Source organism: Hydra viridissima, unplaced genomic scaffold, assembly GCF_058129835.1.
Source record: "Hydra viridissima isolate aposymbiotic clone 2 unplaced genomic scaffold, HvirCarnegie_v1 scaffold_11, whole genome shotgun sequence".
NCBI lineage: Eukaryota > Metazoa > Cnidaria > Hydrozoa > Anthoathecata > Hydridae > Hydra > Hydra viridissima.
The window spans coordinates 9776236-9802129 of NW_028324310.1; the positions used below are offsets into that span (position 1 = coordinate 9776236).

General features: G+C 32.2%; 1 protein-coding gene and 4 pseudogenes across 6 annotated transcripts in view; all 5 read right to left on the minus strand.

The window, feature by feature from the left end:
• Window positions 1-25894, minus strand: part of LOC145191419 (phosphatidylinositol 3,4,5-trisphosphate 5-phosphatase 2A-like) — a 401680-nt gene that overhangs the window by 301523 nt on the left and 74263 nt on the right. The window lies entirely within an intron of this gene.
• On the minus strand, window positions 2297-10868 carry LOC149882080 (uncharacterized; annotated as a pseudogene).
• On the minus strand, window positions 10399-24877 carry LOC149882081 (uncharacterized; annotated as a pseudogene). Its single transcript, XR_016444762.1, has 5 exons — window positions 24799-24877; window positions 24398-24550; window positions 23507-24203; window positions 12964-13355; window positions 10399-11659 (listed from the first exon to the last, which is right to left on the minus strand). The product of XR_016444762.1 is annotated as an uncharacterized LOC149882081 (transcript).
• On the minus strand, window positions 16750-19698 carry LOC149882082 (uncharacterized; annotated as a pseudogene).
• On the minus strand, window positions 20584-22671 carry LOC149882083 (uncharacterized; annotated as a pseudogene).

Sequence of the window (25894 nt, forward strand, 5' to 3'; positions counted from 1 at the left end):
TGGATATGACTGTTTCAAAAGGACAGTAATACGAGGATAATATTTTTTTCATATTGAAGGCATTCCCTCGGGAAGACTCCCTTTAAGGTGATGTGCCAATTCATTACAGATATCTTTTAAAGTGTGTTTACGGCAAGGCACTAAACCGTTTAAATAACTTCTGCATTTTATTGAAAATATAGGTAACCAATAATAAAAATATATTTAAATATATAAACAGAATACACATTTCTAATACTTAGATGACATTTTAGCAAGTATCTATTCTATATGCATTTAAACGCTTATACTTAAATGAACAAAATAACTAAACCACAAGTTTTTCTTTGTAAAAATATCAACTGATATTTAAATATATATTCATATACAAAATGTTCATTATAACTAAGAAAGTTTGAGACAATTTTTCAACGACGGCACAACTTATCTCGTGCCGTCTACAGTAAATTTTGTCAATCTCCAAGGAATTTGGAGATTTTCGTCAGGATCCCTTAAGGGCTAGCCCTAAAGCGACCAAAAAAAAAATTTCTCGTTACTACTCAAAAGATGAGTAGTAAAGCGTGGTTGTATTTTGCTTTTTGTTGTAAATAAAATAGTAAAAATACTACAAATTTATTTAGTTAAATTATTATGATTCTAAAAAATTTGAAACCTTTAAGGTTTATTTATGTGTTCAATAAAAGCATTTTTTGGATTTTATAGTTTATTATTAATAATATTATTTATCGAAAGCATTACAACTTGTAATAAAAGTATCCATAACAAAATTCATTTAAAACAGGATACTAATATTTATTTAAAAAAGTCTTCCGTTTTTCCTGTTGAGGAGCGTTATCGCTGTCTTCTTCGCTACCCTCGTTACTATCGTCATCTCTGACATCCTCGATTAAAACATCGGTCTTTTTTAGACCTCGCCGCAGTCGACCGCCAGAGCGATCTCTGGCGTTGTTAAAAAATTGAGCCACTTTTAAGTCCTGTTGTTATTTCGCTTTAAGTCATGTCAGCAATTTGTTTAATACACGAGAAATATGGTAATTGACATTTTTCCCTCCTTCAAGCTTCATCCATGGTAGCTAAAAATGATCAGGTACGTACCTGTTACGTAACAACATAAACTGTATTATCTCATTAAAATCTTTTGTCAAGAGGTGTATTATACAAACATATACACCGTGTATATATTTGGCAAACACATCATGGGTATAATCGCATAACCAGAACTGAATCAAAAAACTTACCATATTCTTTGGGTGTTTAACAATTTCAGAATATTCAGTAGAGAGGTAAAAACAGGGTATTTGAGGTGTTCTGATCAACAAGAATATTCTGGTCAATAGGAACACAGCAAACACGTGCTTCCAACACAGTTGATCACATTTTTTAGATCACAATTTTTAAAAACTTACGGTTTGTTGGGTAGATAAAGGTAGTTGTACACTTGGAACCTTCCAACAATAAAATATCAATACAAAAATAAGTGTTTGATAAATTCAATTTAATTCAATACATAAATAATTGAATTTATCAAAGAGAAAGACATAAATTAAAAACTGGAAAATAAATATTAAAGCGCTATTAAATATCCATCATCGTGAAAAATTATATCAGAACTTAGTTACTTTACATACATTTGATGATGTTTGGACATCGTTTTCACTTGAACTCTAAAAATGTAGAAACTTGTTGCAATTGTTCAAAAGGAAATCTTATAAATAAAACATTTCATTGGCAAAATTAAAAACTACCTTCAGTTTCACTGAAGGTAGTTTTTTGAGTTTTAAGTAGTGGCCGAGGCTTTAAACCAATTGCTTTGTCAGCAGTATCCTGATTATGTGCTGCCTAAGATATTAAAATATTTTTATAAATAAAAGAGCATTAAATAAATTTTATAATCTGCATTAATTAAAATATTACGATTGACTCAGCCCAGCGGGCACGCGGACGTCCATGGACGTCCGAGATTTGAGGAAGGGAAGTCCATTTTGGACGTCCATAAGACGTCCTATAGACGACTAAATGAAACGGCATTCGTCCGTCCATTTTGAACATCTATAGACGTCCATGGACGTCTAAACTATTTTTCAAAATATGTCTAACTAGATAGTCTAGATAAATAGTCTAATTAGATATATCTGTGTGTCTAGGTTAACTATATGTGTGACAGAGTATATATATTATTTTAAAAATTCTGATCAAAACTTCAAATGCTAATAAATAAGGTGTGCTAAACTGAAAACAACTGAAATATGTAAAAAGCATTTACTTTCAAAAATAATAAATATACAAAGCAACAATTTTATGTTGCTTCCTCTTCGTGAACGTCAGCATCTTTAACTATTTTTTACTTTCGGCAATGCCCGCTTCAATAAATCGTCAACAATAAACATCTTCGGCAGTTGTCATCAACAATAAACATCTTATGTAGTTGTGGCATCATAACCGGTTCTTTCGGATACTAAGCCTTCGAAACAAGCAAAAGAGTAAATCGCAATTGAAGACCGTTTTTTAAAAGGGATATAAGTCACATTTTAAATATTTTGAGAAAACTAAAAAAAATTAATAATCTATTTAAACTTTCAACAAATAAAAATTTTTCTTTTTGTAAGTGGTAGTTTATTGTGATTTTCATAAAAATATTTTATAATTAAAATTTTTCTTTTTTTGAAGTATACTTATAACGGGTTAAAATGTAAGTAGTTTTTCAAAAAGGGCATAAGTCCACATTTTTTTAGAGAAAAATAAGTATTTGTGACAAAATTATGTTTCAAATTTATTTGAATTAAGTTTATTTGGAGGGACTTACAAATTTGTAACGTAAGTTCTTAAAACACACCTAATATTTTGACCACCTCATCCTTGTTACATTATAAGTGAAGACCCTTCTCTGTGATTTTTCTTTTTTTGTAAAAATTTAGAATTCATACGTACGCTGTTTAAAAAATAAAAAACTGTTGTTTTATGCCAGAAATATGTTTAATGGAGATTTGAAAGGCGAAAATGTTTTAAGCGTTTTTCGATGGTTTTCAGCCATACCAGTTCAAAGCATGCTGCAGATCAGTTTTATTTTCATAAAAATACTAAATTGAGTTAATCAAACATTGGTTAAAGAGTTTTTAAGGAATTAAAGATGCCTATGATATAATTAAATTGTTTAATTAAACATTTTTGTCTTAATTCAAAATTTTACCAATAATTACCATCTGAATTAATTTACTGATACTCCCTTGAGATATAAGTGGCACATCCAATTGAATTGGTGATGAAAAACCAGATGGTGTGTACTTTAAAGCATGCAAATTGGGACTAGGAATTTGCTCCTTTGGTTTGAGCATATTTGAAACTATAAAATCAAAAAACATAGAATAAAAAACAAAATAATCCCAGAACACACCGATTGAATACCCAACATATTAAAGCTCAATATATATTATTATCATAAATTGCATTGGTCTTATTTTATCAATTTTTTCTTTTCATAATACTAATTTCTTCAAGGTCCAGGGGCAGCAATTATTTAATTTTTGTTTAAACCTTATCTCAAGCCCTATAACTGTGAAAACTTGCTGAACAAATAAACTACATAAGCAAGTTTCTGAAAATATTAATTTTTACATAAAAGTATAACATCTGACAAAAATAATGCAAAGAGTTTTTAAATGAAGCAATAGATTACTTACCAGGGCGATCATCATTTTCATCTTCAGTTAAAAAGTTTAAAATTGCCTGACATGTTTCATAACTTCCACACTCCAAAATAAACTCTAGCAATATAAACTCTTGCCAGCCAGCATCTGGACTAGCCCATTCAGATAAATAAACACCCACAGTTTTTTTTCCTCGTAGGGGGATGGTATACTATACCTTCTTCTGCATTAACCCAGTGAGTCGGTACTACTGTCTTAGTGTCAATACCATTTTCTTTAATTGCAATGGTACTGTACAACCTACAATTTTAGATAATTATAAATTAAATAGCAAATAAGTCATAACAAATAAACTTTTTATTCTGTAGGGGAGAGTCGCCGATTATGAACCACTTTTGTTGCAGAGTGTATAATTCACTCACTTTTGCTTAAATAGTTAACTTTTATATTAAAAACCACTTATTACCTTCAGCTGAACATATTATATGAAGCTTGTAGTGGTTGATTTATTAATAATTATAAAATGTGTCAAAAACGTAAGTGGTCCATATTGGGGGTACTTTAAGCTTGTGCTCCAAATATGGACCATTGAGGTTCCTATTATGGACTAGTTATAAACGGTTTGACTTGGTCATTTAAACAAATTATATACACACTAAAGATAGAATTATTAGAATATAAATACTCAAGAGTATGTAAGCTTCTAATTTTTTACAGGTTTTTAGATGTCCTTTTTGTAAAAAAAAAAAAAAAAGTTATTAAGTTTAAGCCAGCCACCATTTATTTGATTCTAATTCTACCAGTCTCATGCACATGTATGCATACACTCAGTTTTATTTATAAAGTGTTTTACTATTTTAACATTTAGCACACACAAAAACATGAATACTGATGTGTAATAATATTTCAAAATTTATTTACAAAGTTCACAAATAAAGTCACAATCTGAAGTTCCTGCGTATTCTTCATGTGCCAATCTTTTGTAGGATTGACAGCATATCATATTTTCTATGTTACATTCTCCACACATAAAACAAAGCCATGAACTTTCATTTAAAATATTGGTACTAGTTGTTGAATTCATTTTGGGTTTCTTACATTTCTTTACTATTTTTTCTTTAATTATTTTTGTGTTTTTGGACTTTTTAACTTTTGTGTTTGTTTTTGGACTTTCCTGTAGGAACAGCTTTTTATATGGACTTGAAGTAAGAATTTCTGACTGTTCTTTGCGACACTTTCTTTTGCCTGCACCCTTTGGGGGAAGAACAGAGACCAGTCTCTGAATTGGAGACAAAGCCCGGATGAAAAAAATTAGTGCTTCATAGTGCCCAGAGTTATTTTCAAACATGGTGTACTTCACTGTGATGGGGTTACCACTATGTTCTTCACCATACATCAGCACATTCCTGTTTGCATTGTGAATCACAATTTTTGTTTTCAGAAGACAGGAGATCTGATTTATCTCCCATTCTCCCACAAACGAGTCTGGTTTGGCAATGTGAGCAATACGCTCTTCTAACAAGTTAAAGTGAAGATGCTGGGGTTGGTCAGCATTTAAGGCATCCCCGTGCATGTCAACAGACAATATTTCCAAATTAGATATCAAATGGCTAACAAGCTGATTACGAAGTGAGTCAGCCATAGCAGTTTTTTTCAGATGAAGCAGTGGACTGACCAGCTTGCCGTTTAATCGCTGAGCTGACTGAAGATCTGGTGTTGTGCACACAACAACTGACCTAAAAAAACATTTCCCATCAGAGTAAATCGGGATGAGCAAAAAATTTTCCAGCACCTGTGGCAGAACTGTTTTGGAATGGGACGTTTTAACAGCCAGTGACACTGGGTGGGTCACATAAGTTGTTGGTTTTGGAACCATCTCATCCATTATGCCTGGAAGTGGTGGCACACCCTCCTGGTCTCGTGCTGGTCTAATTACACATACCAATGCTGGTATCGAAGCTTCCTGGGCTTGTGCTGGTAATGTCCCTGATGTAAGTGGTGAAGACAGCATGGTCTCGCGGTCTCCTGCTTGAGAAGCGAATGATGGCGCATAATCCTGAGGTTTAAAAACATCTCGTGTGCATGGCCAAATTCCACACGATGCAAAACCATTAATTGCTGTTGACATGGTAGCAGCCTTTGCATATGCCAGATGAAAAAGATTGGCCACCTGATATGAACTCACTGAACGTCCTGGATTTAGTTTCAGCCATTTTTCCACCTCATGGTCGTAGTAGACTTGAAGGGGCTTAAAAAAAGCTTTATCCAGAGGCTGCAGTTTGTGTGTTGTGTGAGGTGGAAGTGACAACATTATGACATTGTTGTCAATGGCAAGCTGAATGGCCTCAAGATTTTTAGTATGGGATTTGTGGCCATCTAAAATAAGTAAAACCTTATCATCTTTTGTTGACTTCACATGACTGATAAACATTCTCATCCACTGTACGAAAAGTTCAGAATTTATCCATCCTGAATCATAACATGTTACAATGCTGCCTTCTGGTGCACCATCTCCCAGTTCATCAGGAACCCGTTTTCTTTTGAATATAATCATTGGTGGAACATAATGTGTTCCACCAGCATTTACGCAACAGACAACTGTTGTGTTAACACCCCTTTCTGCACTGGCTATGTTACCTATCTGTTTTTTGCCTTTTAGGCCAAGCACGCGCTGGTATTTCTTTTGCACGGTTGAAATACCAGATTCATCAATATTGTAAATGTTATTGGCCTTGAGGCAATGATCTTTTATTAAATTTTCTAGTAAATTAAAAATCCTGTCAACATCCCCCAGGTTGAAGCCGCTGGCTCGCGACATGGAAGAAACCCTTGTGTTCTGCAACTTCAAATGCCAGAGCCATTAAATCTTTCCTCGACATTCCGAAAAACATGGCCTCCAATTTTAAAACTAGGTTGTGTATTTCTAGCTCAACATCCGCAGGAAGGATAGTACTTCTGCCTAGCGTTTTAAAGCCGTTAGCAAACTTGTTAGCATTATCAAAATGCCTCTTTAGAGTTTCTTTGGGGATGCCGTATGTGGCTGCACATTTGTTCAAGCCAATATCACCATTTCTGTACGCCTCAATAGCACGTTGAAGATCATCATTAGTCCAGCAGCCCCTGATTAAAAAAAAAAGATTGAAATAAATTGTAGGACAGGGCAAAATTTTAAAAATAAATTTGTCTAAATTTACCTACTACAATCTACCACTACAAATATAATACTTAATAAATATTTATCATTATTTATTATTATTATTAATAGGCTATTATTATTATTATTAATCTAATTTTAATCATTAGGACTATAGCCTATAACTATAATAATACTATAATATTAATAATGATTCTTAATTATTTTTAGACCCTTAGCCTTATAATTATATCTTAACTTATATTATTATATAATTATCTAATTTAAATTTTATAGGTCAATTATAGTAATATTAATACTTAGTAGATCTATAATTACTATAATTAAATAATTATAATCTATTATAGATTCTATAGTCTGGCTATAGTCTAGTCAAATTTCAAATACTAATAATAATCAAAGATTAAAATAAAACATTAGATTAAGATAATTTAATTTATTAATAGCCTATGATAAAATAATAATATCCAAGAGAATAAGAACTTATGTTCCCCTATATGGACTACAGTTTCCCATCTTGAACCACTGGTCCATTTTAGGGACAGCAGTTGGTCCATATTGGGAGAACCACATGGGCATCTAATTTTACTAAATAAAACCAAAACGATGTCATTTGGAGCAACACGCTTGTATTTAGTAAGAAATAAAATGAAAAAGCTTTCCATTTAGCATAGAAGCATTGTCCTGGTTCATTTATTTGTAGAATGACACAAAAAAAAGCGAGTGTACTTTTAGAAAAAAATAACCAAATAAAATACTAACTTACCTTTTTGAAGTAATCTTGCTGACCGCCATCATTGAAATGCGATTTAACTGAACGGAAGTCACTCTTTAATGCTACGTTTCCAAAATTTAAAAATAAAATCGCATTTATTTGTTTCATCGGTGGTCCATAAAAGGGAACGGTCCATAATGGGCGACTCTCCCCTACAATATATAAACGCAGAATTGTAAATTGTATATTTTGAATTATTTTGAGGATAAATTTTATGTTTTTATAAAACATATGATTCTAGAAATAAGCTTCGTAGTTGAAAAATGGATAAACCCTTAATAAATACATGTATAACAACAAAAAATACGCAATTTCAAAAAATTACATTCTTTAATAAAGATATTACAACTTTGTTATTTTTATATGGAATACACACACATTTTCTACGTAAGTCATGCATGTTAATTGTTTGCATTACTGGACTACAATTTTGGTTTTTGATATAGTATATATTAAGTATCTTAGATTCTACAAAGCTGTCAAAGAAATTGTTTAAATGATTCTTTTTATAGATATCACAAATTAATTGATCATTTGTTAAAATGTTTTTAACAAAAACAACATAGTATTTCGTCTTGAAACAAGAATTCTTAGAAACTTCAATTTTAGTTACCGTAAAACGGGGTGAATAGAAACAATTTTCAACTTTGGTTTAAAATTTTGCATATTTGTAGTTGTTTTAGGTACACCATTTTTTCCCCAAATACAGGTCTCTGTTAGACCTATTTTTTTATGGTATTTCCATTTTTTTATCTTATTTCATTTTAATGAAAACAAATAAAAAAGTACTTCAATTTCATGTGTTTTTCTATTGAAACAAATTGAGGGTGAATTGAAACAGACAAATATGAATTTTTGGTCGATAAATGAATACAAATAAATTTATTTCTCAACATAATGATTTATTTGAGTACATAAAAGAAGTTACATAAACTGTGCCCTACGGTAAGAAAACAAATTGGAATAGTCCTCTTCATCTTCTGATGATATCTCTACACGCTTTCGGCTTTTCTTTGGCTGAAGCTGTTTAGTACCTGAGGTTTTGGCCAGTAGAACGTGAAGTTTGGGGAATCTCATCGTCCACGACGAAGTCCTCAACACCGATACTTTTGCCAGATTTCACATTTACTTTGGTCCTTTTTTGCCTTATCTTAGGAGTCTGATCATGACGCAGACTCTGAAGGAGCTCTTGGAAACTCCTGTCAACAGCTTCAGTGTTCTTTTGAATGTTTTCTGGATTCTGATTTTCCTCATCATTAATGATTTTTGGAGGCATAGACAGCACTTTGTTCCTGCTTAGAGGCGCTATACCGCACTTCTTAAAACCGCTGATCACATTTTCTTCCTTCAATGAATCACACAACTTTTTCAATAACGCGGGAAATTTGTCCTTAGGAACAGTTGCTTCTGCTCTTCCTGGGCCCTTTTTCCACTCATCGAGAATCTGCCGCCATGTTGATTTCAATGGGCGAAAAAAGGCTACGTCTAGAGGTTGTGTGAGATGGGTGGAGTTAGCTGGGAGAAAAATAAAACTGATACCATTGTCTTTACACAACTTCACAGATTCCATTGATAAGTGGGAAAACAAATTGTCTTCAATCAGAATTTTTCGACCCGTTTTGTTTTTCAGGTACGGAAGAGCAACTGTCAGTACCCAATCTTCAAAGCAAAAGGAATCGAACCAGCCAGACTTTGTTCGATTGTACCTGGCGTTTTTTGGCCTACCTTCTGTCCAGCTTTGGTACAAGTGCATAGCCTTATACGCAACGTAAGGTGGTAAAATAGTGCCATCAGCAGCTGCTGCAAACATCACAGACGTAGATGACTTTGATGAGTTTATGACTCTTTCTGGATATTTTGTCCCTCTACGTATAATGACCTTTCGCTTACCAGGGTCATCACTTAGATTCGTCTCATCGTAGTTTACGATATTAGATAAAGGCACATCCTTTAATTCATTTGTCAGTTCATCAAAATAGTTGTTAATTGTTTCTGGTGTTACACCAGCCCTCGAGCGTTTAATATTCTGACACATTCTCACGGCCAGTTGTTCCTTATGACGTTGTATAATTGATTCCACAAAGTCACGGCCGGGGAGGTTATGTTTAAACCTCTTAACTTCTTTCCCTCTCCGGTCTAAAAAGTCTTTTACAAGGAGTCGTAGAGTTGTAGTGTCAATGGGATAACCCCATTCGCCACATATCTTAAGCCTATCAACAAACAGCTGTTCTTCTTTAAGAGATAATGCTTTCTGACCACCATGTTTCTTCAAATTTGGACCTCTTTTCAAATGTCGTTAAAGAACACTATAATGCAAACCATGTTTTTCAGCAGACTTTCGAAGGCTTAATCCATTCTGTATGTCAGAAATTGCTTTTTCGATTGTTTTTGGATCGTGCTTTTTGTAGCCACCTCCAACCACGTGTTTGTACTTCCTTGGCATTTTACAGGGTTCTGAAATAAAACAGCTGTGTCAGTTAAGTATATAAGTATATAACACATAATATGTATTTTATATTGTATAAGTGTGATTTAGTATTAAATTTTTTTTGTGCGGTGAATAGAAACATTAAAAAATATGTGTTTCTATTCACCCCACGAATTCTAAAATTCTAACGTAATCAATATGAATAATTTCTGAAATAATATTGTTAAAGTTAAAGCTTAAAGTAAGCCTTAATCTTTTATATGGATAGTTAATCTATGTTTTGAACAACTTTTTACTTCTATGAACAGAACACATTCTGACTTACCTGGAAAGTTCAAAGTAGATGAAAAAACAGCATGAATCACGTGCAACATTCAAGAAGGCAAACAAATAGGAACCAGTGCTGCCACCCAAACAAACGATTATTTCCCTTTTAGCCTAAAGTGTACCAACTTAAAAAAAAAAATAGTTGCCACTATTTGACCTTAGTTATGTAGGAAATAAATTAATATATATATAAAAATGAAGTTTTGTTTCTATTCACCCCACTGTTTCTATTCACCCCATTTTACGGTATTAATTTTGGTTTACGTGGATCATCTGATTTATGTTCGCTTAAGCGTTTTGCAAGTTCTACTAAAGGGTTTTGTTTATCTCGTACTAATCTTTTTAAATGTTGCAAAAAATTCTCAAACTGAAAGCAAGAAATCTTGTCCAAACTACTTTCAAAATACTTTCAAAAATATTGACATTAAAAAAAAATTTATTTACATGAAGTATAAAATACATTAAAACCCACTCGTACCTTTGTTTTTTCTTATCGATAGAAACAGTTTTTCTTTTTGTTGATCTAAGCTTTGAATCCATTATATTATATAAATGCAAAATTTAATATTACCACTTGGAGAAGATGATTTCAGTTTTGAAAAGAAACAAACTTGAAATACACATGGGTAGATATAAAATAGTTCGTTCGGCTGGACCAGAATCGACCCGTTTATGACATAAAAACAAAAGAATTATTCGATCATGACACACTCATTGTTTGTCAACCCTTAAAAACATTATTTGCAAATGGAATAATAATGTACTCATTGCCATCAATAAAAGAAATATATTTATTAATAATCTTCACACCAGTTACAATGATGTTAGACAGAATATACCTACCTATACCAATTGAATATATAAATCTGATTTAAATATTAGTAAGGATCCAGAACCAATATGATTGTCACTAATAGAAGTTATAATAAGTGGAACTAAATTCGATTGATACACATTAAAAGCAGTATTTTTGGATATTTATTGGAGAAGACAAAACTTCTTTTTGGTATATTTGAATACAAACTTCTAATAGTAAAAACAGAGTTAATAGACTATTCAAATACATAAGTTCCAGTTTTTACACGTTTTATTAAATACAAATAACTTTCAAAAGGAAAATCAGAAAACTTGTCTAATGGTCCTAATTACTGCACAAGTTCTGGTAAATGTAATAGCATATGTGCATTGAAGGTATAAGCACTTTCAGTTAAAGTTGCCTTAAATCATTGAAAAAATGCTGTATACAAGAAGTAGCATTGTCACAATAATGTTTGTGTGATGTGTCAATAAACACATACATAACAAAATGTAAATACAAAAAATTATTATAAAGGGTGGTTAAATTTTAAGGGCCGATGTTAAATTTGAATAAAACACAAATTATTAAGGAATTTATTGTAACATCTTTTTATTATGATAATATGGTATGATTCAATTATGTATGGAATAAAATATCGGCCAAATGGGCGCCGCGACCTAGGCGGCACACCTCCATCCGATGGTGCAAATTTTAGATGACGCTTAGGCATAATTGAGGTTCTATGCCGTTAATGTGCCGAATTATCTCATCCTTTAGCTCTTGAATTGTTGCTGGCTTATCAACGTACACCTTTTCTTTTAAATACCCCCAAAGAAAGAAGTCCAACGGTGTCAAATCACATGATCTTGGCTGCCAATTGACATCGCCACCATGTGAGATAACACGGCCATTGAATTTTTCGCGCAAAAGAGCCTTTGTTTCGTTAGCTGTGTGGCAAGTGGCACCGTCCTGTTGAAACCACATATCCTCCACATCCATATGGTCCAATTCGGGCCATAAAAAGTTCGTTATCATCTCACGATAGCGAACACCATTTATAGTAACTGCCAGACCGGCATCATTTTGGAAAAAATATGGTCCGATGATGCCGCCAGCCCATAAACCACACCAAACAGTCACTCTTTGTAGGTGCATTGGTTTTTCGACAATCACTTTCGGATTAACATTCGCCCAAATGCGGCAATTCTGCTTGTTGACGAAGCCACTAAGGTGAAAATGGGCCTCATCACTGAAGATGCTTTTCGTCGGAAATTGATCATCGATGGTTGCCTTTTCTTGCCACCATTCTGACCATTGACGACGTTTGAGATGGTCAGTGGGCTTTAGTTCTTGGGTCAACTGCACCTTGTAAGCGTGTAAATGCAAATCTTTATGCATAATGTTCATCACCGACGATCGTGAGGTGCAATTGTTGGCTGCGACGACGAGTTGATGTGGACGGCTCTTCAGCCACACTGTCGCGAACAGTAGCGATATTTTCGGCAGTACGAGCTGTACGAGCATGCGCTGGTCTTTTCACATCTCCTACAGACCCGGTTTGCTCAAATATATGCACGATTTTTCCGATTGTACGCACATTTGGACGATTAAATTGACCGAAAAACTCACGAAGTGCACGATATGCATTTTGATTTGAACACCCATTTTCATAATAGGCCAGAATAACTTTAACGCGTTGCTCGATTGTGTAACTTTCCATGGTTCAAATTGAGTCAGTCTGAAAATGAGAAATGACACATTAAATACAGAAAAATAATTTACGTTTAGGTTTTTTTCACATTCAACATCGGCCCTTAAAATTTAACCACCCTTTTGTAGTTTAAAGGAATGATAGCTTTAATAAAAAGAGAGCCTGTATACAGTAAAATTGTTCGAAAATCTGTGGCTTTAAAATAGTTTATATTACGAAACGATCTTATTTTCATATGAAATTCAGATAAAAAAGCAGTTTAACTCTTTGTTCTAACCACAATTTAACTCTTTGTTTTAACAGTTCTTTTAGATTTTTACTTAGCCGACAGTTTAACCAGCCATATTTGTTTGAGAAATATGATATTACAAGTCTTCTCATAACACCTAGGCAAACAGTGTGCATATATTCAGGGAGAAAATTACAACTTAAATTTGCAACTTCAGTTAAAGGAGATTAAAAAAAATTGGTTCGATTCACATAGTGATTTATAAATACAGTCAGTACCATGGCGATACTTATTACAGGCCTTCCCGTCGCGAATCCGTATTTTTAACTGGGGGCGGACAATGTTACGGAAAATATAAAAAAATGGCTGAAAAAATAAGCGAGCTACATTATTTTCAGTTAATTTATTAAATTTAAAAGGAACTGTTCCAATGCACAAAATGTCTAATGCAGTGTTTATTAAATATCATAAAGTTTTAATAAATAAAAAAAAAATAATCAAAAACAATATTTTTCAGAATCATGAATGAATTTTATTTAAAAACGAAATCACAAAAGAAAAATAAACAACCTTTTAAATAATGCGAAAAAAAAGCCATTAAAATAATCATCAAATATTAGAAATTGTTATAAAAAATGTACATAACAATATTTTTTAATGCTTTACAGATAATTTTAAAACCTTTAATGCAGGTTCCTTAGAGGACTTAGGTGAAATAAACAAATAATAATTTTTAAGAAATATGTTTGACAATATAACACCATGTTTCTTTAGCATTTTCAAGTTATAAATATCTGATATCATCATAAATATATTGCACAACGACTTTCTGCATGTCTTTTTTTTCTCAACTTCAAAAATAATGTAACAAAAAAAAAACCACTGAACATAGCAATCCAGAGGTACCCTCAATCCACCTCTGTCCATGGTTTTTGTGTAGTCTCCATACAACTGAAAATAAAATGCAGTGTCAGTCAACAATTCATTTTCACTGACATCATCTTTTCTTGTAACATAGCCTGCAATATAAAACAGAGCCATTTTTGTACTCAGTGGCAAAAATGCTTCTAGTTCAGGTAATTGATTAATTATATCATAAGATTCTTCACTTCTAAAATAGCCACATTTTTGACAAATGCTCAATATCAGTAGTGTAATCTGAAACATCAACTTTTAATTCCAATAACAGTTTAGCTTTTTCAATGTTTAATTTTTCAACAACAATTTAAACTGTTATAAAATATGTTCCGTCTGAACCTTGTCTAAACTTACTGAATGCTTTTTCATTATAATCTGTTGAGAACTCTCCTAACATAACATAAATGAAATTGTTTTTTAACAAATGTTTACACATCTCTACTAACCCATAACAAGTATGCCAAATTGAAGAACTTGTATCTCTAGTTAGGGATTTTATTCTACGCCCTTGTTTACCACTCATATCTCCAAAATCAAGTAAATATTGCAAATTTATGTCTACTTCTTCCGAAATAACTCTTGAATAAGTTTTGAAAGCAGCTATAGTTTCATCACAAAACACTTTTAAACAGTGTGATACATTTTGTCTTTTAATGGGTTTTGAATGTATAGCTACAAAATTTAGTCTAGATAATTTAATTAGCTGATCTTTTTCAAAATCAAATAAACATTTAAGGTCACTCCATTTAGCAGTCATATTTTGATTTTTTTCAAAATGCAATTCCTTTTTTTTTCTGCTATCCAGTTATTTCTGATGGATTGATTTCTGAACATAGCTTACTTGCTAAAACAAAAAAGCATCCAAAAAAGATCATCCACCTTTTGAACATTTAACCATGATACCCAAAACAGTATTTGCTAACAACTTAGGATTATTTTCAGCTTTTCCAAATAGAGAACCACCATGGTAGAGAAGAAGAGACTTTACATAAACCTCATCTACCAATATTATACAATTCCTCTGATTCTCTTCTATATTTGAAAATACAGTGCTGATAAAATTAATATCTGAAACATTCTTCGTCCTAGATGTAATTTTTGTCAGTGTTTTTACACTTGGAAGTTTAAAATCTTTTCTTAACTGATTGTGTAGACTTGGAGATGTTGAAAAATAAGAATACAATCTGATGATTGTTTCTATATTATAAATTTTTTTACCTACTTCTGATGCATTCATAGATGCAATATGATCTTGTAATATCAATCTTTGATGATCAACTTCAATGTTGTTCAGATAGAGAATTGTTTCTTCCACTTTTGACCAACAATTAAGAGTGGTAATATGGTCTTTAGATAATGAAGAAATAAAGCAATCAACACCAGCATGAAAACTTTCAAATTTAAAATTGCTAGAGATATGAACAGCAAACATAGGTATACAGTTAACATAAAAGGAATTTGATTGGATGTGCAAAACTTCATTTATAACAAAGATTGTTACAGGACAAACAAATTTATGATTTTTAATATCTTCACATAAAGAAATGAACGTAAAAAAATCACTTTTTAAATATTGTGACAACTCATCACACTTTTCATTTCTGATAGAAGACATCACTTTAGTAGTGGACCTTGGTTTTAAAGGTTGAGTTAGTATAACACTTGATGGAATAATAGGAAAAATTGAAGGAGTTTCGATTGGTCTATCTTTCCCATTGACACGAGCTTTTAAGAAAATTTTCTGGAAAATATCTTTAACAGACAACAGTATCTGGCTTATTTGGAAAATTACTTCTTGGAATTGAATTTATCCAACGATTTCGTTCTTCTTCGTTCGAGGGAAGCCTATAAACTCGTACTTTATTTTTAGTGTCATAGTTTCCTCTACATCTAGGAATACAGCACTCTTTAACCATTTTGTGACTATTAACTGCTCTCAAATCGAAATTTTAAAACTAAACTTTCCGTAACATTGTCCGCCCCCAGTCAAAAATACGGATTCGCGACGGGAAGGCCTGTAATAAGCATCGCCTTGGTCAGTACGCGAAGGATATGTCGACTGTATAGAGCGCAAGCGTAGTATGTCCAAAAACCAAAATATGGAGAAAAACGGATTTCATTTTCAAAACCATTTGTAAAATATAGCAAAGTATTTATGTGGGGGCATTTTATTAATGATTACATACTATCATGTATCTAATGTAGGATAGTGAACATCTTAAGTGGTGTTGTTGATTCCAAATGACTTTAAATGTTGAAATTTGTTAAGAGGATGAACAAAAATGGACATGCAACACTTGTACTTTATAAAAAGTAAAGAAAAGTCTTATTACATTTGTGCAATATAAATAATTCGAACACAATTGTTGATCAATGTAATTTAATCCTTAATAAAAATACATTTGATAATCCTTAAATTATCATATTAATAAATTTAATAATCATGGAACAGGGAAAATTAAGAATACTGATTATAAATAATAAAAAAATATATAATTGAATTAAATGAAATAAATTTGATAATCTTGAATTTATAATGAAATAATCATAGCACAGATAACATCAAAATGTATGAATACTTTAGCACAATACTTCATGATTACTGTGACCCTAACCCTAATTAAACAAAATAAATTAGTTTTAACTTTTAAACGTCATCATCAGTCTCTTCAGTGGCATCTGGTTGTGGAAGGCGGTCTCTGCATTTTGCATTGCTTGGCAGATCATGGTAGAAGGGTGCATGTTCCTGAGGGATGATGCCTGATTATAAAAGTGGCATCAGGTGATTCTTTTTTGGCACCGAGATTGACAGGCGGCGATTGTAGGCAGGCGCCAATGACAGATTTGCAAGCAAAGTTGGTCGACCGTGTGCTATTAGAGAATTAAGTTCCATAAATGAGTCACTTTTTATGGAGTATTTGTATTGAATAATGTATGGGCGACTCTTTTCAAATCGCATCCATTTTATTTTCATCCACTGCACTGCTTCATTAAGAGTATTTTTTGATCGATTTTTGACGAATCTTGATAAGGCTTTCAGATCATGTACATCATTATGGTACCTTCTTTTGACAATAAAGAGTGGATTCTGCTTTCTAGCAAAACCAATTATGAGCTCCCACTCTCGGGTTGTGTAGACTTTTTTGTGCCGGAATGCTTTCTCAATAGTTGCATGCATGGAGTCTGCCTCCAGATAACTATGACCTGATTCCATAAACTTCAAGTCAATAATTTCTATATTTTTTAAGTTCTGACAGCATACAGCATTGCTGATGCAACATAGAGATTCCTGTTTTGATTGCTACAGGTATCTGAAAATGTAGTAACGTGTTTCTCAGTAGAAGGAAGATTCCCTAAATAATCTAGAAGAGCAGATCCTATTTCATTGGCCCCTCTTCCACCTTCGGTTTCATCCCACAAGTAGCAGTACCCTTGGTGTGATGTTGTCTCAAACAATGTAAAATTGTACACAGCAAGCTTTCTTTTGTAGTTTATCTGAGCATCCCCCGCATGCGGTGTCACCAAAACAGCTTCTAGGTCAAAGGTAACTGCAAGAAAAGATTTGTCATCATGAGCACGTTGTTTATCAATGTATTTTTCTTCCATTGATTCCTTTTCTCTTTGTTTATGTTGATCCCATGCAACTTTCAATGTCAACTTCCTTGCTTCATCTGCATCACTGTAAGCATTGCAAACAGAGCACTGACCTTTTTTTGGCTTGAAACATCTGAGATTGAAATCATTTGCAAAGATCTGTCTATATTTGTGCTCTTTTACCGGTGGTAAGTTCAGGCGCACGCAGTAGTCATCTCTGTAAAGTCTGTACATTTGTTTTATGTTCAGGTCAGGTGACAAGTACTGTTTGTTAGAATTTTTTCTACAATAATGTGGGAGAACTTTTGGAAAAGTGTTTATATGATTGTGAACGTGTTTAACAATGTCCTCCGAAATTTTGTTGTGTGCTGCTCCTCCTTTTCTTTTATCAGCTCCCACAAATGCCCCAGAATCACCTTTTCCTGCTAATGTCGAATCAACACATCTGAAAGAAAATGAAAAGGTTTTGCAGAAAAAATCCTGACAAACTCTTTTCTTTAAACCACCATTTGAAAATAAATAATATGCACGACTTTTTGTTTTCTTTTTCTTAGGATCTGGCGCTGCACACCTGGAACGCTGTCGATTGATAGGCTCTTCATTAACAAGGCTGCACAAAAACTGTTTTTTAACATTATAATGTTGAAGACAATAATATTCCTGGCAATTGTTGACTCGATCTTCCTCAGATATATTACAGAGTTGCATGTAAATCTGCATTTGTTACAATCAACTGGTTTGGGATTTTTAGCAGGAACTGTTTTGCCTTTTCTGGTAACATACAACAAACCATTATTGCGTGCCTTTTGCCTAATACTCCGTATCCATTTTTCAGGTTCTCTTTTTCTTTTTCTCCCTTGTTTGTCTTTTTCAAGATCAGGAACATGCACATGTTGGTCCAAGATTGGTGAAGAGAAATTAAAAGTATTCCCTATTTGATGATCATTATTTTCAAACTCATAGCCATCCGTATCACTATCAGAATTAGGCAAGTTGAGTTCATTGGAACTAGCGATTATATGTTGATTTGTACTAGTCAAAGGCACTTCAATTTGTTTTTCTACTTGATTATCCAAGCTAGCCACATGGAGGATTTGATTAGAGCTACTGGCAACAACATAAGATAAGCCTGTTGTTAAATCATATAAACTATTAGTAGCATTAACCTTTAAAAACACTTGGACAAGTTGATCCGAACTAACCGTTTCAACTAGTTGATCAGAGTCTGAGCTAACTGTTTGGACAAGTTGATCAGAGCTAACTGTAGGCCTATCAATGAGTTGATCCAACGTAAATGGTTCATTGAATTGATCTGGACTAACTGTTTGGATGAGTTGATCAGAGCTACCTAAAACACAAACAATAATGTGACAGTTAATACTTTTGGCTTAAATATTTAAATAATAAAATCATAATATAAAGTTGTCAAAAAGGAATAATAATATAATTATCTATAAAAATGGTTAGTTGGTTTTACTTTCTAAAGATGTAATTTATATTTAACAGTTTAACATCTAGATTATTATTATTATTATTATTATTATTATTATTATTATTATTATTATTATTATTATTATTATTATTATTATTATTATTATTATTATTGTTATTATTATTATTATTATTGTTATTATTATTATTATTATTATTACAATTATTATTATTATAATTATTATTATTATTACTATTAGTATTATTGTTATTATTATTATTGTTATTATTATTATTATTATTGTTATTATTGTTATTATTATTGTTATTATTATTATTATTATTATTATTATTATTATTATTGTTATTATTATTATTATTATTATTATTGTTATTATTATTATTATTATTATTGTTATTATTATTATTATTATTGTTGTTGTTGTTATTATTATTGTTATTACTATTATTATTATTATTATTATTATTATTATTATTATTATTATTATTATTATTATTATTATTATTATTATTATTATTATATAGACATTCTAGATTTAGTTAAATAATGCCTCCAAGTCCAAAGTGGCTAAAGTACATGCTATGTAAACTTTAGACTAAGGCCCTAATTTAGCACCTGCCTTTTAATACTTTTAATTTCAATCATGGCCTGATAATAATCAATCATATAGAGGCTATGAGTATGACGCCTATGAGTCAAGTATGAGTATGATTATTGCAGTTTGGTACTACTAGTCTAGTAATGATGTGCCCAGTGCACTATTAATAAGTAGTAGTCTACTTACTACTAAGTCTACTAGATCTAGTACGTGTACTACTACTGTTAGTGAACAGTTATAATTGTAATAATAGAACTAGACTCTACTCCTCTAGTCTACTCTGACTCTACTAAAGTACTATCTAGCCACCTCACTAGATTAGGTCTAGGGAACTAGAACGGCTAGATTATGTTGTATGGCATATAATTTAATATTTTGATAATTATTAATCAAGTTAATATAATAATATTCTTCAACATACTTTCTTCAAAATCATTATCTTCATCAAGGAGCTTTAATACTTCTTGAGCATTGCGAAAAAATTTAATGTTTTATTTGGTGGCCATCTTGTTTTGTAATATGTCCGGCAAAAACGAAACAAACCAAATAGTTGTCAGGGAACAAATGTTGTATGTCCAATACTACATTTGAGCCCATAAGAGTAAAAGTGGACCAAGTCCATATTTCTATATTGTTAGAAATAAGCGTTCTTAGTTTTTTCTTAGACAACAAGATATGTGAAATGCACAAATAAATTTTTGAATAATTATTAATAATATAATAATAGTTATGGACTTGGTCCATTTTTTCTCTAAACATAATCAACAAATCGCTAAATCATTTTAGTGTAAAATCATGAACAAATTTCATATTATTCGTTTACAATAGCAATTCAAATTAAGACAAGTAGTACAAATTCATACTATGTTGTAAAAAAACACAATTACTATTTACTAATTATCGGCAAAAATAGTCCTCATTATTACAAACAGTACAATAAAAATCACACGAATTTACTGATCATCATCGCCGCTGTCATCGAGCAGTTCATCTTCTAGTACATCCTTGTTGTGACCGCTGTGTTCCAACTTTTGATAGAAGTCATGATAGATGGGAGGAATATACTTTAACAGTTTCATTAGATCTGAGTATTTTTCTTTGCTCAGTTTTGTTGCTCCACAGTACAGTGGAGCCAAATTCACTTCACTAAGATTCGTTTGACGTCCGCGTTTCGCTAGCGAAATGAAACTGAATGATGCGTTATCATCTAAAGAGTATTTAAAGAACAGTTTGTATGGCTCGTTCTTTCTAAGTTGCAGCCATTGCATATCCAGCCAGTTGACCTTCTGATCACTCTCATCCACTTTCCGATATGTAATTAATTTCAATAAGGGCTCCACACTCTTGAAATTATCAGTGCTTAATCTTGCAACACTGAAGCGCTTCTTCATAGAGCAGTTTTCGATCAATTTGTACCACTGTTCTGGCACGAAGATCTCTGTGGATTTTGGTTTTGCTTTCTCAATTATTCCAAAATCTGCATCGTTAGGCAAATAAGAATGCCCAGTGACCATAAACTTATGATTCACCAGTTCAATACTCGTCGTCTGCGTCAAATGCATCCATAACAGTGCAATTTTTATATTTAGATTTTGGCCGCCGCACGAGTCGCTGAATGCTGTAATAGACGTAATATCCCTATTTGCCAGATTTTGACAATATGCCAATAAGCATGAACCGATCTCACCTGCACCTCGTGAGGCTGTTCCCTCATGCCATACATTCATCACTGCATTGTCATTTTTAAGGTCATGAATGCCTAGATTATACACTGATAATTGCCGGCAATAATAAACTTCATTGGTTGTAAGGCAAGGCAATGACATGACCTTTTGCAGGTCAAAACAAAAAGATGCATGTTTATTGTCTTCATTTTCCTTTTCTAGTTTTAAGGATTGACGCGCCTTCTCTGCTTTGCGCAAATGAATCTCATGCGCTGCTTTTAGTTGAGATTTTTTGTGTTCAGTTTTTTCTATTTCAATGTCTGTTTTAAAAATGTCACATTTCTTGCACGTATCTTTTAGTGGCTGATGGAACGTCAAGTTAAATTCATGATTAAAAATGTCCCGAAATTTCCACTCTTTTTGGGGTTCGACTGAATCCTGTATGCATTTTTCTCTATACATGTCGTACATAGTGGATACCGTCAAATGAGCAGGTAGAAAGCGGCGAGATGCACTGTGACTTCTAGTATAGTGACTTTCGTATGTGGGAAACATGCGAATATGATCTTTAATGCGAGTGATGTGTTCCTCATGAATGCGTAGTGTCTTGTGATCATATTTTCCTCGTCCATCTTTGCCTCACACACCACCATTCTCCTGTTGGTTGACTAACGCACGATTTAGTCGACCGCTGCTAATGTCAAATATCGCCAAGAAGTATGGTTTGCAAACAGTAACGGGCTTATTATCTGCAAACACAGAGTATACTCGTGCAAAATCCTTTGCATGTTTTTTTTTCATTTTTCGTAATTTTGTTTTTTCTTACTCTTGGTCGTCTACGTTCTACTGTTGATTGTTTCACGCAGCCAGCAAGAAACAGATTTTGTGCATCAAAATCTCCCAATTTCCAGAAATTTTCAAACAGAGTTTTAGTCTGCTCTAAAGTCAAATTTTCAGCACATTTGTTTTTGCAACTGTGATTTATTAAATAATGTTCGTTTAATTTCTTAGGTTTTTGTAACGTTCCGCCATGCTTTACATATTCGCTACCTGTATTTCGTAAGCGCTTTATCACATTTTTCTTCCAGTTCGTTACACAACGTTTTCGTTTTCGAGGGCGTTGATCGGTTACAATCGGAGATTCAGTTGTTACAATCGGAGATTCAGTTGTTACAATTGGAGATTCAACTGCTACAACCGGTGAATTATCGGCTACAATCGGAGATTCAGCTGCTAATGTAGAACGTTCTGTCTGTATATCTGCTGCTAAGTTAGGATCTGCAATTGTTGTATCTGTAGCTAGAGATCTCTGAACCTTCTTGCACTTTATCAATGCCAGTGACACCATGTGTGCGGCTCGTGAATGCATGTTTACACTATTCTACACTAAATATTTTTTAAATATTACATACATTCAGAATATTATTAGAAAGTATAATGTACATGTATACAACATGCATGCAAGTGCTCCCCTAGCTAGATGTTATTAAAGCCACAAAATAGACCTTTCTAAAGAGGCTGTAACTTTGGTAGTGACAGACCATTATATCTACTGTCTAACAAATCAATATTTATATTCCTGCTGAAAGCAATTGAATAAATCTTATATTATCGCTCACCAAACTATATCAGTTTTGTCACTTTATAAAGTGTGAAAGTGCTGTATACTTCACTATATTAATATAAAACCATAATCAGATACTCATTTAAAGCATCTTACCTGTTCAAATGTTATTCTTGTTCTAATATAATAATAATAATTCTAAGAAAATGTGTAGTTTATGTGGTCTTGAATCTTGATTTCTTACATTAAAGCACTATCAATGGACTTGGTCCACTATTACTCTCTATACCTGGTGATTTATTGTTAGAGTAAAAATGTGCTGCCCTCTGTTGAATAAGAAATAAATGTGTTATGGACTAGGTCCATTTTTGTTCTAAAAATATAGCAAACTTTTAGCAGTTTTACATACATAAGGGTCATTTGAAAAAAATTGGACTTGGTCCACTTTTACTCTCATATGCTCATTTGTGCTCTGTTGATTTTGCTAAAATCAAGATATTACACTGGTGTTTTGTTTTATATCTAATGATGGATATCGCTTGTGGACATATTACAAATGTCCTCTACAAGCTTATGTTACTGCCAATAAGAATATAGTAAAACATTGATTTCATAAAAATGTGGACATACTACGTTTGTGCTCTATACAGTCGATGTAAAACCAAAAGGAAAAATTACTTTTTTAGTAGCATACACACCTGGAATCCTGCAGTCATTATATCCTGAGTGACTTTTTGTACACTGACAGAATGATCTTGCTGGTGCATTACATACAAATAAAACTTTGGTTAATTTAATTTAAAAAATCCAGATACATTAACATAGTATTTAAACAAAACTAACTCTTTGTGTAATTGTTCAATAAATCCAGAAAAATTTAGCTTGCATAAACCAGCATAAACACCAACAGGGATAGGTTTGTTAAAACCTACCTTTCTCATAATGGATAAAATTGTCCAGATATGTACCGGTGAGCTTTTAAATATTGGAATACCATCAATTCCAATTTTAATTTTAAGATCTACATATTGCGTTTTGAATACCACTAGACTATTTTTAATGCAGTAAATTAAATTTTCGAAAATCTATTAGTAACCAAAATTTCCACCGCATTTAAGAGTATTCTTTAACACCTGGATCTCATTTGCAACTTGAAGTTTTTTAAAAAGATAAACGGAAACAGGAACATCGACTCCTTTCTCAGTTAAAATGGTAAGCAAAAAAAGTATTGCACTATTGCTGAGTTTATAAAGTAAACAGAAATATAATAGTTTTGTATGCAGGGATGAGAAATTTCTCTTGTATTCCTTGTTACTTTCATGGTTCTCCTCCAATGGAACTTCATCTGAAAAAAAATAGTTCATTTGCTAATCGTCTTTGCAATTTATAAAACATATAAATTGACTAACTGCACTTGAGAAAATTACTGAAAAAAAATCAATATGGTGTGCGTGTTTACTGAGTAATATTTTCAAAAACTATGCACACCTTGTGCAAAAATTGCAACAAACAGTTGATCTTTTTAAATTAAGAAATTACTTTCATTTTTTTCATCCTCATTTGAATCACATATTCCAGTCACCACATCAATAATAGAAGATACACTTTCATCATCACAGTAATCTTTGCCAATTGTGATATTTTCTTCTTCTGCTACAGTTTCAAACTGCGTTATATAATTGTCAGTTTCTCCTAAAACAAATATGTAAAACATAAAATATTTCAAACTTGATAATTTAAATTTCGAATTTTAAATAATATACAGTAATAATAAAATAGCAGAATATTCTGCTATGTACAATATCTTTTTAACCTCTATTAAAAGACAATCTTTTAATAGAGATTTAAAAAAACAACATACTATAAAGATTTTAAAAGATTTCCTTTATATATATGATTATGAAGATTAAAAAATTTCTGCCTATTTGTTTACTACTTACCTTCCAATCTCGATATAAAAGTATCCATTTCATTTTGACATTTTCTTCTTTCATTTCTTAAAGCCACGTTAAAGCCAATAATTTATACACTGGATATAGAAAAATATTTTATTGTTAATTTTTGAAAATCAATAGTATTATTTAAAAAACGACATTAGATATATTAAAGTTGTAATATAATAACTACAAATATATGACTTAATTGTCGTCATTTAGCGTATTTGTTTCCGAAGAAGTTCAAAAAACCATGCTTTCAAAGTCTTACAAAATCATTCCGTAAAGTATTTTTTTTCCGAGTTTTTAAATTACAGAAAGTTCTACTCGACTTATATGTAAGGGCTAGCGCTGACTTTGCTCTAACCGAATCCCTTATTAGAATCTGCCCTAATCACACCCTAATGTTGAATAATTACTAAATATACACTATATTAGGGCAAAAAATTATATTAAGCATTATTTATGTGTTTTGTTAAAAGAAATCTAATAAATAAAAATAACCCTTAACATACCCCTAAACGTTAAGGGAACCTTACGGGTCCCATAAGTCTATTTAAGGCTGGGGAGGGGGGTGTTTTCAATAATATCAAAAGCGGTGATTAATAAAAGTGTACTCCCATAATTTATGTCATAAAGTCTTGACCAATAGAGTTTTTTTACTTGTCACATTCTTAAGATCTAAGATATGTTGCTGGTGGCTTGCTTGAGTACGTAACATACACGTCTTCTCTGTAAATTGATGACATATGCATCTTCGTGGTGAGACATGAACGACATCATCTAAACACATTTGGTGCAAAGCTGGTTTTAAATCCACAAATGTGATTTAAAGCTAATGTATCTCCCAAATATATAACAAAGTTTTAAAATAGTTTTACACAACCAATTGCTGAATTAAATGTAACACTATTGTTCAAGAGATTACAGGAAGTAATAAATTTTTCTAAGTACTGAAATTTTCTAAGTACTGAAAATAAGCCCTATTTTTATTAGACTTAACTTTACAGGAACAATCGCAAGTGGAAAAACTGATATCAACATAGAGCGCATATATGATGGCAAGGAATGAAATTGAACATAGAAAATAGTTAGTTTAAGA